Below are 13,209 nucleotides of genomic sequence, written 5' to 3' on the forward strand. Positions count from 1 at the left end.
CGATCAAAAGAAGTTCAAATGATTAATCAATCTAATCGCTACCCTGGATAAGAAGCATATTAGTCAATTGCAGGGTGCTCCTTGGCATTCTGTCAGGTTGCCTCCACGGATCGCTGTTACCCATTTATACCCCTGGGTGGAGAGAGGCACTGTGAAAATAAAGTCTCTTATTCAAGAACACAATACAATGAGAACCGGTAAAGCTCAAAGCCGGACCTTCGATGCAGAGTCCAGCGCACTAATCATTAGGTCACGGCTCCTCCAACACTCCCCACAACCTATAGACGTAAAGCGCAGAAAAGGAAGACATCTAAAAAATTATGCTCAACTGAACCTTTCTTTTAATTAAAGCCAAGCATTTTCTTACAAACTAAAAGCAGTTGAAAAACAGGCTACATAGATTACCCTACTGAAGGTTAAAACCTCTGAATATATAACCGCATAACATGATACTAATACAGTATAAATGTTTCTTAATAAATGTCTATATTCTCAGTTAAGCCTTGATACCTTACAATAAGGCTGTTGGTATATTCAGCCTTTCGATACTACGCCTATTCTTTAACTATCTAGTTTTACACTGCCAAGAATTATTCAACCCTTTCATAGCTTCCTTTTTTTAAAATCTTAATTCTCACAGTTCATTGACGAGTCTTTCTTTAAAATTAATTCAGAGACTAACATTTTTTTTTCATTCTCGTTACCTGTCTATTTGACAATGTGTCGATATCTTAAGGAAAAATTAGACGTAGATCATACTTAAGCTTGGCACTGAAAGGGTTGAAACTGTACATTCTTAAACATGAAATCTAAAATAAATTAATCTTATTGAGAGCTTAATGTACGAAGAAGAATAGCTCTCCGTTTTAACACCCACAATTAAATCGTATATCGTAAATGTAATGGAATGAATATTAAGAATCGAAAGCGCTACTTAAACCCTGTCTTCTACAAATCAGTAACACTTCCACTTTGCTACATGTATTAAGCCAATATTTCTATTCCTAAATGGACTACCAACTAATTTTAAAGTCAACCTCTAAACACAGATCCTTTCCCTTACAACAGGAAACCTCTTCAAGCTTTCTGCTAAAATAATACGAGTTAAACAGGATTGAATCTATTTATACAAAATGCAACAAGACATAAAACAGCCGATTGAGACCAGTTGGGGAAACACGTGCAGTTTTTGTAAACGCCTCTAAAGTACCTGGTATGTAGCATGCAATCGATCTCGAAGATGGGATGACTAACACAAACTGCACTTGTTTTTCCGATTACGCCAGTCAATTCATGCATAAGCAAACAATATGCAGTACCGAATGTGTTTCTACCCTGTACATTCCGCGATGTGCAGATTTCCAAACTACATATATATGGTCAAGCTGAACAGCATTGAGTGGAAGACGAGGATGGACAGGGGAACTCTACGGGAAGAGGCGGGAATTAACGGAAAAACTGAGATATGAAACGCGGAACTCCCAAGGTCTACGGAGAGGAGAAAACTTGGAAAAATTCACGAAATTGCGTTTTACAAACCAATAGGAAACAAGCCGGAAGCCACTGAAAAACAAGGGGGGGAGGGGGCGGGGGAAGTTAGGAGCAAAAGTTAAAAGAAGCGGGTATTTAGAGTTCCAGTCTGCCCCCCCCCCCCCCCCTCTCCCAGCCAACTGTTCACAACTGATCACTTTACATTTGATCAAACACTTATCTATCTATTCTATGACAGTTAACAAGATAACAGAGCGGCTCTCGAATGACTGCCTTAATGAAATTTAAAAGGATAAGATAATCAAGCTAAACAGGACATTAATCTATGAAAAATGCGAGAAAAGTTAGAAAACCAGTGGCGGATCCAGACCTTGAGCTAAGAGCGGGGCCCGGTTTTGTTTCACTTGCCCTTTTCTTCCTTCTGTCATTTCTTCTTCTTTTACCCAAAATAAGAGGAGGGGGGAAGTCCCGGGCCCCCCGGTCCCTCCCCTAGATCCGCCACTGAAAACCACGCAATATTGCAAATCAGTGTTGCTTTGGTTAGCGTTTCTGTGTTCGCCTTATGATCAAAACACACGTGTGTTTTTAAAACCTTAGAAAGCTGCGTTATTTTATATGCAATGGCATTCACGGTTTTGCGCCATTAGATCTGGATAAAGTATTCGGATGACAGATCTAGACGGATGGAATTCGCTCTACCGTCTCGTTCAATCTGGCACACAGAGAAATGTTTTGAATCCAGCTATTTGCCAATTTCAGCATGCAAACACGTTGTCCTTTACTTTATTTTAGTTCACCGTACGTGAGACTAACTGAATTATTGTTTGATTGGGATTTTAATTTCAATCTTATAAATCGACCAATTCTTTGGAGACGACGAGGAAGACAGCTTTTATAGACTGGAGTAATCCAGGGGAGGGGTATTTCCGCATCAGGCCATAACAGCGATGTGCCAGTTGACACGGTATGGTTCTAAGAGTGTTAGTTCGGTATGGTTCTCATGCATGGGTATGAGTTTCACGACTCATGAGGAGTAACTATCGTGACCTTAGGTCTTAAACAGGATATAAATACGCATTAATTTCGGAAAACTGATCACATCCCGCAACAATCACTTGCAATACGTATACATTACTATTATTCTATCGAATGAATCAACTTAAATTTCAGTAAGGTAAAAAATGCAAAGAACTGCATCTTAAATAAAATGGGCTAGATCGGACATTTATGATTTGAGCAACCTAAAGGCACCTTTCTATCCAAACCCGTCCGGTACCCCCCTCCCCTCCCCCTCCTTCCCCTCTAAAAGTGAGATTAACTAAGATTGCGTCTTGCATTGGATGAAAACAGCGCGCCAGAATCAGCGTTTCTAAAATGAATCTATAAAGCCAATTCAATTCGTTTAAATCAGTGTTGACCTCTAAAACAAGCAGCTAGTAACGTTTCTAAATGAATGCATGCACCTGGACGTCATCGTTTTCGTTGGAGTGACTGAATCCATCAGAGAAAAATGATGATAACAACTGCCCTTGGTTGCAAGATAAATAATTACCGAAAAAAAAAAAAGAAAAAAAGAAAAACTAAATCAAAAGAACGAAAAGGAAGCCACTATATACCCACGAAGAGCCGTTTACTTTTAAACTAACCAGTATTTTTCTTTTAGTTTTAACCGACTGATTTGTTTTCAGAGCCATGATTTTGAGTCTATTTAATCTTTCTCTTGCTCTAACTGACAATGTTGTGAAAAACTAAAGTTTTTGTCTCAGCGTGCAAGTTAGCCCTTGAAGAGTACAAAATTTAGTTGCTGCAGGCTCTATCCATATTCTGTAATGAATTCAGCCGTGGTGGTGCGAGTCCTTACACACTATAGCTAAACAGGGCTGTCGCACTTCCTTATACTCTGCTGCAGCACCTCAAGAAGGTTAAAATATTCTACATTCAACTCCGTTAGCGAAATTCCATCTGCTTTATATATTTAGACACTGTAATTATCCTACAAACAAAGGCTTCTTATAAAGTCATCACAAAACGTTACTGTGGATGTCTTTACATCTCAGGTTCATGCGATCACGTTCCAGTTCTTGCCTTAAACGTGAGTGATAACGAAAGATTAAAAGTAGTTTGCAGTAATATTTTTCCTTGCGAAACGGGAAACCTTTCCACACCAAGAAGGCGATAGCCCCGGTAACTGCTGCCGCCCCCAAAAGCAGGACTATGAAAGCAATTTTGAAGAGAAGAGAAGACTGTGAGATTAAAAAGAGCATAAGGAATTTTCAAATCAAGTTTAATAAAATAGAATTGTTAACTTTTTCTGCTTCAGGAGTTCAGAACATAGCTAGCAAAGCTGCAGTATATCAAACGCCATCATTTGTCAGCGTTCTCAAATTACTATAATAGTTCCTTGCTGCAATGTTTTCCTCACTCAGTTAAAATATTGTAAAGACGAGCCATAACTTACGAACATGGCCATAACTTCGATACTTCTGCGTGACAACTAATTCACTTGGTCCCAAAAAATCCACTGTTCTTATTACTTCTTCCTCTATTATACGAACGCCTTCGAATTAATGAGCATACACTTATCTTAAAGAGGCTCGATCAAAGTGAATTTTTTTTTATACCCATACACATTTTACAAGTTCTAGGGGGTAGTAAACAAAAAGCTTTTGGTTGTACTGCACGGTAATATATAACAGACTTAAACTAAAAATATATTTCATTCTCTTTGAATCAAAACGCGCCTTTTCAAATCCGAGGGTTAAAAAGTAATTAATTCTTTATAAGATCGATCTTAAGAATATTGGTTAAAGAACGTCTTTATTTCTCGTTTTGTACGTTTTCGTAAATCAACATTTGAAGTGCAAAATTCTTTCTGCACATACAAAACTTAATTTCACACAAAGATGGACACCTAAGCAGAAAATACGAAGCTCCATGTCGTTAACGTTTTCAGTTTTCGATAGCCTTTTTATATGTGGTCGATTAAGCTGCTGAAAAATTCCACTGTTAGCCACACTAACATGTAGCAGAGAAATATCAAATAGCGGAATCAGTAAATTAATTTGGTGAAATTTCCTCGAAAAAATTACGAAGTCAAAACCTACTACCATTCTTTGTTCAGAGATCGGTCATGCATGACATATGGTTCAAGTGATCTCCGAACTCAGATCAAGCCATCAGACCGTCAACTGAAAAATGAGTTTCTCTATGAGATTTGGCGTCAAAGAATGAAACCTAGCTCTCAACCAATGAAATGAAATAGTCTGATCAAACTATCGATCTTACGGAGCCACTCTCCTAAATACCTCTTACTAACCGAGTTCGAGGTCCGTACTGTAAGTTACGGACCGAGTTTTTTCTCCTTCGATTTATGGCCCGCGTGCTACGCGCTTGGGCCATAAATCGATGGGGAAAAAACGAGGATCCGTAACTTACAGTATGGACTGAGAAGACGAGGTTAGTAGGATATTTATTACGTCTCTCTTGTGTTTCTGACGGGTTCGGGAACGATTTCTATTCACGCGGAACGGCTTCAAATTCCTGAAGCAAGTTGAAAGAAAAACGAATCAATTTGAAATCGTTGTTAAGTCGTTAGCACATTTTAATACACAATTTAAAGTAAAAGAAAGTTTTAGACTTTTACTTGCTATAAAAAGTTAAGAACACCTGGTGATAAATCACGAAACATTTTGGCAGCAAAAACAGCTTGAAATTTTAGCGGGCCGTACAGTAAAGTACGACCGGCTAAATTAACCAATCACAGCGCGCGTAGTAATTGAGAGATGTAATAACACGAATTATACTGACATCGGTTCAAAACATACTAGTCTTATTAAGCTTGGAGCCGAATAGGAATCTATTACAAAGCAATGGTATCAGCTATATGAAATTTATCTAAAAGAGATATGTATCCTATCCTTCACCATCACTGACGGTATTAACAGGATTTGAATGAAATCTCCATCTTGTATCGATGCGACGCCGGTGTGCTTTCGGATTGTCTAGTATAGCCGGGCTGTTATTAGATCTAGAGAACAAAATGCCGTGAGAAGAACATTGCGTCGACTACTGGAGTTAAGTCACGAAAGTGTCAATATCTTGTGACAACCGAACCTTCCTTTTCACCATTGCACAGTTACCCGATAGACCTATCTTCGTCTACGAAAACTATTTTCGGTTTCGTTTTGGCGTCCATCATTTGCTTGTCATTATTGTCCCGACTTTGCCCAAAGCAAAGACGCGCACTCTAAAGGTAAAATTGTTCGCACCAATGAAGAACATTCCACTACGCGACCAAAGTCAGGGGTTTTAAATGCCATCAAAGCCAATTTAATGAGCATGTAAGGCCCTCAACCCACTGAAACGGGAGTGTTTTACATGCATATCATCAATGAAATCTCTAAAATTATGAACTGCTCACTATTACTATTACTATTACTTGACGATTTGTTATCGGTGCGAGCAATTTAAACCCTAGCCTGCGCATCACTCTCTGAAAGCGAGCCAACGTAAAGTACATGCGTATTAAGGTTGGCTCGACGTGGTTGGCAATTGGTTTGCAAAAAAGAGACCTATAAATGGCCTTCTTAGGAGATCCAATACCAGAGATGGAGACTTCATTTTCATCTTATAAAAACTAATTTCTATAGTTTCTCTACTGAGCAGCCTTGTGCTTAAGATCTTTTTTGCTTTTATTAGTACGTTAATATCACATGATCCTCTAATGCTTCGCCTCCATATTTCCAGTTACTTCTTCCTCAAACGTTTCTTTCACTATTTTGTAATCAGCTTCTACTTTCCTCAAGTCACTTTTCAGAGATTCAAGACGAGGGGTGAACAATTTTCTGTGGCTTTCTATAATAAGTGTGTAGCTAAGGCAAAGGCACTTCACTGCTTGTGCCATGCCACCTACTAGCAACCCACCTCTAAGAAATCCAAGTTTATCGGCAATTTCCTTTAGGGTGTCCGCTCGGGCGAAGTAGGCTAGAAAAACAATAGCAAACGAGGATTAAGGATGGTACCTACTAAATACAAAGGTTTTTTCCCGAATCAGGAATATGTGGAAAAAGAAGATCTCAGGAAGGGCTGTTGGAATTCATTTTTCAGAAATAAAAATGCTGATGTCAGCATTTTTCCTTAAAAGAACGAAAAATTATTTCTTCACAGAGTTTTTCTGTTTTATTCGCCTTAACATAAATACAAAGATATATATGAAGATCTTCAAACTACTTGGCAAATGGTAACAAAATAAAACTACTTTGGATGAGTTAATGACAAAATCGTCGCAACGGCGCCAATGGCGTCCTGACAGAGCTCTCTCCTCTGGTTTAACGAAAATATTGTCTAAATAGCTTTTCCACACAACCAGAAACTTATCAGGCGCTGCATAGGCTTTCCACATCAATTTCATAAGATAAAAAGTAGGGGTAAGCACATAAGTAAAGGTTGGTGATACGTAGAACGTGTGCGCACTAACAAAAGTAGGCACCGTTCTAAATTAATTATGAATTAATTCTGAATGTGGCCAACCTGTACAAAACTGCACTACAGGTCATGGTGAACAACTATCCTACATATATTTGATCTTATCGGTTAAAGAATAAATACGAAAGAAATAAAAGAAGCATCGAAGCAACATAGGCTTTAAAAGTTACCTAGTATATTTTTATAGAGAGAAGCGTTCGTTAAAATGTCAACATTTTAAGGTGTCTCGATACAATTTTTTATGAACCATACCAAGCATTTTCAATGAACTTTTTACTAGTGTTCCATCAATTGCATGGATCGATGTGAAAATTATATCGGTAATCGCTGGTTTGCACTGTCACGCAATCCAAAATAAAAATCGCAACCATTCAATAAATTAAGTCAAGAATCTGATAAAAAAAACCTTGACAAGATCTAGGTCTATGCAGGAGCCCATCACTAGGAGCGTGCAGCTACCCCATATTCCTGTCACGGCGTTTTCACAAAAATGCAGTGACACAGGCTTAGAATAATAATAATAATAATAAAAATAATAATAATAATAATAATGATGATGATGAGGTCACATGAAAACTGGCAATTGGTAATGGTTGAAATTTAGTGTTATCCTAAGGTTATCGATACTTCCATGGAAACGATAAACACAAACATTGAAAATCGGTAAAAGATGAATTTTGCAGAAACCAGATGTGATGCAAAACATTTAATACCCTTGTGCTATGGTGCCATGGCAAATATACAAGGACAAAAAATTCTGTATGTTGAATTACGAATAAATCGTAAAAAAACAAACAAACAAAAAACACTTCAAGAGATACCTTTTGAGTAATAATGCTAAATGGGCCGACAGTTGGGCACTGTTTGGGTAAAATTGCTTGAAATAATACCAAAATGTGCCTTGAAGTTATGTTTTGAAGCCATGATAGTTTTGCTGAGTTTCCCAAGGCAATCACTTTCAAGTAATTTTCAATCCAGCTAGAAGGAACTAGATGACATAGGCCAAAACATATGTTAAACGGCTGACTTAAAAATTATACCCTCTAAAGTCATTATTCTAACAGTTGAGCGTTGCCACCGACAGTGTTTGAACACCCGCTCCGTGCCATGTCTTGTTATAAACAGAGAGGCCATTGATCAGTGCAAAACAATTTTTCTAAAAATTCTCATCGTGCAAGCATTTATTCAGGCAGGGGTAAAAACACTGAATATCTAAATTGAGGAATTTGACACTACAATTACACTTTAGGAGTAACTGAAACCGCCTCAGGGCTTTGGGAGGTGACGGAAGTATGACATAAGCTTGCGGAGACTTGCTGTCAGTCATTTTTCCTAGAGCTAGTTTCCGTATGATCGCTACGATTGCTACAAAACTGAAAAGTTCAGCAATCGGTCATGATCGGTGTGATCATATGGAAACCAAATCCCAGCCATCCGATGGAATCAATACCCGACTACTGGATGAAATTATTGCTAACCAGCAAATTCAGAAGTGTTTCGCTGACCATCAGCGACATTCCTGTGGCAGTAACTAATGTACTGGTTGTCTCCTAATCCATTTTTGCTTATATATCGGTTAATATGAATAATTTTCCAGAAAATCATGCCTCGAATGTAAGTGTGGCCACCTGCGAATTTTTATATATTGCCCAAAAAATCATTAACGTACATGTACCTCCACCAATCAGCAGCGTCGCCCCAATTCCAGAAGATATGGCTGCAACTTTCATCCGATAGCTTTCCATTTCTGAAGCTATGTCCGACTCCAGATTGTTGATTTCGTTCTTGGCCTCGCCCAGATAGTTTTACATGCCTTTAATGCACGATTCATTTTAGCTGTATTAAGTTCCAAATGAACAATCTCCTCATCTGAGATTTCAAAGTGTTTTACTTTTGCCTCATATACCTGTCGGTGTAAGCAAATAAGTAGGTAAGTAATTTATTGCGTTCGATAAAACGCAGTTCTAATCCGGTATTGGAAGGAAACCGAGTTTTCCTGTATAAATCTGGGGACACCAATTTCCACCCTTTCCACCCACCCCCACACCCCTTCCCCCCTCGCCAAAAAAGAAAAAAAGAAATTCTTCAAGGGCGAATGACGTCGTGTCCATGCATATGCTCGTCGCGTCTCCATGTGTGTTTATCTGCTGAATATTGTTTGGAATCGATGGAAAAGTACTCTGAAGGCAAGATCTAGGCTAAATTGTAGAAACCGGGCCACTCATTTGCATCCCATTGAATTCGAATGGTTTCTTTTGTTTCTATATGCTTCGTTCTTACTAGAAGCAAAAATCGCTCCTTCGAATCAGTAGCACGGAGCTTGTTTCATGATTGCAAATGTTTGCTTACATTGGTGCTTCCAGCTCTGAATAATGTACGTAAAAAATATACTTTTACAAATAAGATTTTACATTTAAACATTACGAGTCAATGTTAAAATATTAAGCACAAAATTAGAGGGCTTACTCTATACAAATATTTTTGTGGGTCTACGGAAACAGGCGCCGTCATGCAACGTAGCAACAAATCACATTTTATACAGGGGACCTCTTCACTGAATTCAATTCACTGGTATGGAGTATGACACTATGACATATCTGTCTGTAAAACATCGGTTGTTGATGAAAAATGTCGATTTTAGCAATAGACTGAAGCTGAAAGTCAGCTAGTGAACTCATATATAAGGTATACATATTAAAGTGACGACGTCGAACGCACTCATAACCTTTGCCGTTACTACTGGTTTAATGTCAATGAAACTGGTAGTGCTTGCGCAATCTCCCTGGCTAGAGGCTCATTCGTGGAGGTTACAGAGACTCTATACAAAAGTCAATATTACTCGGCTACGAATGGCCCAAAACTGTTGTTTTACAACAAGTCATTCTGAGATACCTTCAGCCAAATTTCAGATCAAAAGCTCTACACGACGCCGGAGGAATTTGAAGAACGCAGCTGTATTTCTACAGATCGGCCTACCTTCTACAATGGTCCGTCACGGAAACGGAGCATTTCGAAAACGCTCTTCAAACCGGAGGACGAAAAGCGTTTTGAAAGCGGAGCTTTCTGAAAACGATGTCCTCACAATAATCATCTGCTTTCCCTACCCTCGGTGACTGTTGCATTTTTAATTTCCTCCGGCGTAGTGTGGACGAAAAACATTCGACGCTTTTTCAAAGTAAATATTCTGTTTTCAAATTCCTCCAGCGTAGTGTGGATTCATTTCTAGTAGGATTCAAGTTATATCAATGATGTATTTAATTACCGAGCCTGTATGAGCACGTTGTACATAATCGCTAATTGATCCAAAACCACAGAAAGCAATTTCACTCTGGATGAGAGCATGATGGTAAAAACAAACATTAAGTTGAAGAACTGAAACCATAATGTCATTTTAGTGCGAGGAATTTCCTGTTATATTCAACAGTCTGCGGGTTCAAGGCGTTCCTGACCAATCACTAGGATGCGCTTGTCCTAGGGGATAACTAAAAGGCATCAAAATGTTACACGTGGCCCTTCTTGCGATCATCGTCATCTTGTGAACAGTTACTTCATTGCTAAGTCGAAACTTTTTTCCCACCACCTCCCCAGTCATCGACGTGCAGACTGTCCATGTATTAGTTAGTTTGTTTATAGCTTTTTTTAACTTTCAGTATGGCGGATTTTTCATCCCCACCATTCCAGAAGAGATTTCAATTAATGGTTTCAACGGTTTATAGTTTCAAATAAAATCGTCACATTTGTGGCTAATTATGCCAAACAGATGGTTATCATTCTTTGTCCCACCTTTCTCTTTAGCAAAATCATAGTGCGAAGCCTTTTGGACCTCTCGATATATTAACTGCGAGAAATATCTCTCAATGAAAAATTATTTGCATGAATGAAGATAATATTTCGTCTCAATTCGTGAGCGGCCACGCGCTCATAGCAGAGAGGGTAAATTTACAGTATACTATAAACGAATCGTCTCTCAATTATATGTTAACGTTAATCGTCTAACCCCAAGAAAACCCGGGAAAAAAATATCAGAAACGGAGATTACAACGGTGAGGTGTAGAGGATAGTAAACTACTTACCTTTTCTATCAGTTCATCGAGCACTTTATCAATCACCTCCAACTCTCCTTTGGCTTTTTCCAGGTAGTGCTTAAAAGAATCGACCCTTCCCTGCATGACCTTGGGAAGTTGAAATGATTTGTCCTCTTTCTGTTTGTTTTCCATTTCTTTAACCATGCTGAAACTGTCTGCGAGTTCAGTTAATAGCTCCGGGTAAGGCCCAAAAAGAAGAGCGGTGAAAAAGTTCTTTATGAGTGCTTTGCACTGGTTGACTCTAGATGTCTCTTTAACTTCGCCTTTTTCTTTCTCGATGCTTGCTGCGACTTCAGAAATGTTGCTAAGTGTACTCAACCGTCTAGTAGCTTCGTTGGTCAATTCTTCGACGTTTCTCAAGAAATCCTCGGTCATTTTCACAATTCTATCTTTGTATGTGCTAAGGAAGTCTGACATGATTGACTGCAAAAACCTGTTAACGGTAGGAACATTGGGTTTAGAATCATCCCTTAACTGGACTGCTGAGTTGACGCCCTTCTGTCAGTTATCAGTCCTGAAGTTACGAGTTAGCCTTCCGGATTGTCTCTTTAAAATTATTTCACCACAGTTAACAATATATTCCTTTTCTTGTGTTATATCTATACTTTCGCAGGTGTATGTGTTTACCTTACTTTACTGAAATAAATTCTATCTGCCGATAACGCTTTAACCAAAAAACATCATTGAGCCAGCTCGTGTGAAGTTATTTTGCTTAAGAGCAAATGTCCAAATGCGTTCTCACGGTCAGAGCATGCTCATATCCGACTTCGAAGAGAAACAATTACTGTCAAGTCTCATATAAGTATTATTGTATGTATCATCAATCTGTGTTATTTGTGTCATTTGATTCAACCAGTAGTAGCCACTAAAACGTTATTCAATATGCGCCTTTAGGTTTTCCATTTGGAAGACGTTTGAAAGTCCTCCATGTTACGTTGACTGAAGATGTGTTATCCGAGACTAGAAGTGCGTGCGTGACAACATTTCTTTTTTTTTTACATGGGGGTGAGCTTTTCGTAAGAGGCACGAATTGCCGAGAGGGAAGAAAGAAACAACTTGTCTCTTTCTCCCCTGTTAGTCACTTCTTACTATTGATATTAAAGGCCGCACTAATAAGAATATCAACAGACGCGTGACACGATCGCACGCACACAGTGTGATTAAGTTCAGGAATACTCTGTAAATCTTTGGGTGCGGGACAAAACTGGACAAAACTGTTCTGGATCGACGTTTTACACACACAAAAATAAAACAAGCAAAGTGTCATAAATAATTTTTTGATTGTCTTATAGCTTATTAAATTCCACTCATGGAAAGTTGTCTTTATATTGATCACGCAAGGAATAACGCGTGCGTTACAGCCTGTCCAAATTTGGGAACTGGATCACAAAAGTGTGCAAAATCACGTGATTTCTGAGAAAAAAGAGTCACATTTGAAGTGTTGTTTTGCGAAGAACATCTTTACGTGTTGGTGGATTTTTTTCAAGGATCAGACAAAAAAGCACGAGAAAGGCTTACAACTTAGTTGGCCACTGAAATACGTTACTGTCTTCAGACATCGATCTTCTTTAAAGTCTTTAAACTGTTCTTGCCACAAGACCGATCTTCCACCTGCTTTGAAGCTCGCCGGCTGGCGCTTCATGTAAGCCACAATTGCACATGATACTGCCGTATTAAAGCGTTGTCGGCCAAACACTTCAGAAACTTCTTTCTGTGCTTCGAGGAAAGCTTCCGGACCTTTCTTTTGGGCTCATTTACTAGGAGCTTGTCTTTCCTCGCACTTTATTACATAACAGCTTGAACTAACTTTGCTGAGGCCCTTTGGTGGTAGTATCACGACTTGAATCTTTCATGTATCTGATGTGTGTCATAGGATTATAGTGCTGTTTAGATAGATTATCGCTCTTTTCTCATGCCACCTCGTTAAAGGCACGTGAAAAAAATCCACAAACGCGTAGCGATGTTCCTCTCACAACAATGGTATAACGATGTCGATGAAAAACGTGACTATTATTTCTTATGATAAATCGCGTTATTTTCTATATTTTTGTGATTCAGTCTGCAAATTTAAACACACTATAACTCAAGTCTTCTTTGCGTCCCTTTGCTTATTTAATTTTTTGTCGTCATAAAACGTTGATCCAGAACA

The 13,209-nt window shown here is 38.6% G+C and overlaps 1 pseudogene across 1 annotated transcript in view; it reads right to left on the reverse strand.

The window, feature by feature from the left end:
* Positions 1 to 318: 318 nt before the first annotated feature.
* The window catches only part of LOC110046102 (uncharacterized), a 28,540-nt pseudogene continuing 15,649 nt past the window's right edge, over positions 319 to 13,209 (reverse strand). The window contains exons 3-5 of the transcript XR_016209926.1: positions 11,049 to 11,493; positions 8,651 to 8,881; positions 319 to 6,474 (exon numbers count right to left, since the gene is read on the reverse strand). The product of XR_016209926.1 is annotated as an uncharacterized LOC110046102 (transcript). The remainder of the gene's footprint in view (positions 6,475 to 8,650; positions 8,882 to 11,048; positions 11,494 to 13,209) is intronic.

The sequence above is a fragment of the Orbicella faveolata genome, unplaced genomic scaffold (assembly GCF_042242905.1).
Source record: "Orbicella faveolata isolate gen_17 unplaced genomic scaffold, um_ofav_v1 contig_3, whole genome shotgun sequence".
Classification (NCBI taxonomy): Eukaryota; Metazoa; Cnidaria; class Anthozoa; order Scleractinia; family Merulinidae; genus Orbicella; species Orbicella faveolata.